This window comes from Diadema setosum, chromosome 13 (assembly GCF_964275005.1).
Source record: "Diadema setosum chromosome 13, eeDiaSeto1, whole genome shotgun sequence".
Classification (NCBI taxonomy): domain Eukaryota; kingdom Metazoa; phylum Echinodermata; class Echinoidea; order Diadematoida; family Diadematidae; genus Diadema; species Diadema setosum.
In genome coordinates, this window is record NC_092697.1 from 6,536,224 (window position 1) to 6,541,252 (window position 5,029).

The window sequence follows — 5,029 nt, forward strand, 5'->3', positions numbered from 1 at the left end:
GTCAGTGTGTGTGAGTGCTTCGGCTTTTTTTTTTAATTTCTCAGTTCTATGATTGTTATACTTAACCAGCGAAATGCAAAATTAAATGATGATTACATTATTGAAAAGAACAACACAAACTTCATCAGATCGAGCTTAAAAAGTGATATATATATATATATATATATATATATATATATATATATATATATATATATATATGTATATGTATATGTATATGTATTGATATATATATGTATATATATGATTATATATACATATATATGATTATATATACATATATATAGATATATAGATATATAGATATATACATCAAGACGAATCGAGTTTTTTCCACAAATACTCACATACCCCAGCCACCCTACCAAATCCCCCATCCAAAAGGTTTTCCCCCTCCCTCCCTCTATCTATGTACAGTATGTGTTTTATAGGATCAATTAAACGTGAAGCGCTTGATAATCGAGTTTACCTTTGTGCAGTGTACACGTTGCAATCAAACATGAACAAATACGTCATTTAAACAAAAGTTGAATACGAGGAGTTGAAACTTGGAATCGAATCAATATTTGACAGTAATCCACCCTTCAGGTTGGTCACCATTTTCGAGACGTGATATTAGACCTTGAAGTTTACACATTCATATTCGTGCTGTCTTAGATGTATGATACATGTGTAAAACTCAGTTTTCTGCAGATTCCCAATACCTCGGGGGTTTTCTCCTTTGGCTCTCAGTATGACATAAAATATGAGGAGAATTTAGAATAGTAGAGAATGTCTATGAAGATTGAAAACTAATCGAGACGAGAGTAAAATATCGAATTGGAAACAATATTGTATTACCGTTAGGTTAGAACAATAGCTGATTCACATAAAGTCATTTTGAAAAGAAACAATGGAATGAATAGCATTTCTAAATACTATAGCTTGATAACTTACCTTTCGTGGAGTAGATGACCAGACGTTGTACATGTTCGAAGTAAAGATTAGCACAAGAGAGTACGATCAACAGCTAAATTCGTTCAAATGCACATCCCAAGAGACCTCAAATCGTCAATACGGAATACATTTCGAGTATTAAACGATTTGCAAAGAGTATGACACCTCGCTTGTCGCCTGCTCTTGTCGCTGCGATGGAGTGTAAATAAAAAGTCCGATTGTTATGGCCACTTCGATTTGAAGTACATGATGACCCTACGCCTAACGAAGTCGAACGTGCGAAAACACACAATGGGACTGTGCCGCAGACAATGTCTAGGCGATAATGCGGCAAAATGATCCTAGGAAACGATGTATCGATCGCAATCGACAATGCGTATACTTGAACGGAGGTCTCGATATCGACGTTAGGTCTTCGCGCAGCCCGCACTGGTGGTGCACTGATCGCTCTTGGAGCGGTTACTAGGTCTGTGTACTGACAACGGACGCCGCACAACGGACAAGCAGCGCGTGAGTAGCACCCGCTACGAATGGGTGAACACCCCTGAAACAAAACGAAACGAAACGAAGCGAAACAAAACAACAACAACGACAACTGCGAAAAGTGTTTGAAGTTGAAGAAGCCCTTCAGATAAAGAGTGCATTCATTCATAATAACAGGAGACTTCTCAGAACTAATAAATGACGACTGGTCGATTGGTTGGTTGTATAATTATCGGCTTTCATGGTCATGTGCGAAGCAGAGCCCTACGCCTCTGCACACAGTCTTGTTTTCTTATTTGTAAAAGACGGTCATGTTAATCATCATCCGATTTAAACCTTATCTCTATCGCTCACACTGCTTTATACATCATTCTCGAAATGGCCATTCTTAGCCCTATATAGCTGATGTGTTCGAGTGAGACAAAATATAACTTTTTTTTTTGTCTGAAAACAGTATGTTTTCAAAGTTGAATAGACTCATATTATTTTAATTCTTAGAGTTAAGTTCTTAATGCTTTGTAAAATCAATTCATTTTAACGGAGGAAATGGTTAATCAACACAGACATGTGCACAGTATGCAGTATTGATGGACTTTGTGCGGAATCTCATGCGACAGGGCAACAACTTTAAATTTAGCTTGTGTGACAATATTGAAATACCCATTTTGCTTGATAGAATCCAGCTAATGTAAGCATGAAATCTGGTGCTAAAAAAAAAAGAAATCGAGTGACACTTCCCATGTATAGGTATTTTTCTTTTTCAACACGTTCAAGTTTTCATGAAACTTGCAAATGGCAGAATGCAGCATAGTAATAATAGAGTGGATTGTATTCGCGATGACATGGTGTTTATACTGCTTTTTTTTTTTGTTTTGCTTTTCTCATTGAATGGTGGCTTGAAGCACGTGAAGGTTATAGTCTGAACTTTAAATTGTAAATGCAACTCCGTGTTTAATTTGCCTTTAATTGCTAGCAGCATTAAATCTTCGCAACACTAGAGGTTTTATGAAAATCATAAAAACAGATTTTTTTTTTTTTTAAAGCTATTGGTTTTAAAATGTCCTTTCTTTTTAAATCACAAAACAGTGATGGTGCTCGCAACCATATAGGCAAGTTACAAGAAGGGTCATATGATACAGATTTTCATTCAATATTTTTTTTTTTTTGTTCTTGATGACACTGGTAAGAATTTTCATTATCCACGACATCAATTCTTGTATCCCACACAAACTAATAGCTATACTCGTTTACGGATAGGGAATGAACATGAAGTCGTACAGGGTTACCGAACAATGAAATGAGTTTATACAAATCAGGGACTGTAAAATGGAAATTTTCGCGGTGTGAAAATTTTCGCGCATTTCGTGCAACCAGAAGCTAGCGCGAAAATAAAAGCACGTGAATATTTTTGCATGCCATACTGTTATGTTCCAGTGGGTATATGTCCTGATTCCGCGGAATTAAAAACGCGCGAAATTCATCTTACTCGGCCGAGCGCGAAAAATCACACGCGCGAAGATATCCACTTTTTCAGATAAGCTGAATTGCAAGGACTTAAATGGAATTTTGAGCGAAAACAGTGTTCATAACATTATATATATATATATATATATATATATATATATATATATATATATATATATATATATACAGAGAGAGAGAGAGAGATATAGGGGGGGGGGGAGAGTAAGTTGTCCACGTGTTGGCGTGATAATATCATCAAAAACAAAACTGAAACGAAATTCCTGCTGTATTCACCAACAGTTTATTTCGGCAGAGCGATTCGCTTGTTGTAACACTGCAATCCATCGATTCATTGTAATTGGCAAGAACGCTCGAAAAATAAACAAAGTGGTAAAAATTCAATTCTTTGGCGTTGATTGTAGCGTTGTTTTGATATGTTGTTGGCAGGAGGTCACAAAGAACTTTAGATTGGACATCATATTAAAGACACAAGGTGATTGTTCTGAATTTCATCTCGATTTTACTCTGAACATTTTGTATAACAAGGATCACAAATATCTGAATCCTAAAATTTAACAGGAAACTGGTCAATAAAAATTTGAGATACCGATAGATACTAATATTTTTTTTCAATAAATTTCAAATAAGCAAACCAGATAAAGAATTCGATAGTTCAAACCAAGAGACTTTTGAAGTCTTAGTAAAATATTGAAATTATTTACATAATTAATACTATCTTCTTTCTCCCTGGCTCACAAATCCATTAACGAACACTTCGCACAATCCCATCCTACAACTATTATGCATTTGTGAATAATGTCCTCACTCAGGAAGAACGTTGCTCAAACAAGGGAAATTCTGATGCAAACTAGCAGAGGGAAAAACACATAAACACGCACACACAAGCACACGTACACATCGATCACATTTGCAGCAGAACCTCATAAGTGCAAAGAGAATCATAAATATTTACATTCATATAGTTATGACGTAATATAAAAGATAAAACTTTACATAATATTAAAGACAAATGCGCTTTTTTTCTTCGTAACAGCTTTTTGAAAACCGTCTTCTTTAAGCAAGAGAGAGAGAGACAGAAAAAAAAGACTGAGTTTTCTGTATCGATCTCTCTATCGATCATGTCTCGGGTACCCTCTTCATTGGTGTGAGTTTCTTGCCAATTTATAGCAATTGGTTTTAATTGCTTTTGCACTTTCTGCATCCATTACAAATTTGTATCTCCATCACCTACGAGAGCTTCCTCATGACCTCTCCGTTTATCAATGATAAGAAAAACGTTAACAATAGCAAGATATATACCACCGCTGTTATTTACAAATTAAACCTTCGGGAGCTCAGTAAAATTACCATCTTTTGCTTATATTGATATACCATCATTGCAGTAAAGCCTGTCTGCCTGAAAATCATGACAATATTAAGCTTGTCATCGTTTACTCCCCACACCCCCCCCCCATTCTTTATCTTTGCCTCTCACTCTCACTGAGTCTGTTGACCGACTTAAATTTACATGTCAAACAGCGCCATCTGCGATCAGTTCTCGTCCACGCGTGCACATCGTTATGCCAATGTATTTTTTGTCGTTTTCAATATTAACCAGCATTTGTGACTTCTCCCGTCGTTGTAAGACCTTGTCCAGTACAACCGAATCATAACCATAGAAAGCACAAATTTATCATCGTAAGTCCATCGTCATCAATGAAAGACGTAGTTATCAATGCAGGCAGAAATAAGACATCATGTTGACAACGATTAGATTTATCACAAGGCATGGCATGGATGTCATTATCATCAACAAAACGAAACCACAATCCTCATCGTCATCTCCGTCGACCTTCTCATCATAGCTTATTGTTGTTGCAGCTCCTGCTGCTGTTGGTGACGTTATTGATAACGTTGTTGTTATAGTTATTGGTGATGTTGTTGTTATGGTTTCCACTATCATAAAATGCAACATAACCACGATACCAGTCCATCACAATGTATTTTCTTTTCCATTCTCTTTTTGGGCACAATCGTCATATCCGAGTGCTCGAGATGAATCCGAGCTTTCAGTGTTCCCAAAACTTCACTGGTCAATTATATTTTAAAAACTCTCGACTCTGTCCGAATGTATGCCGCGCGTCCC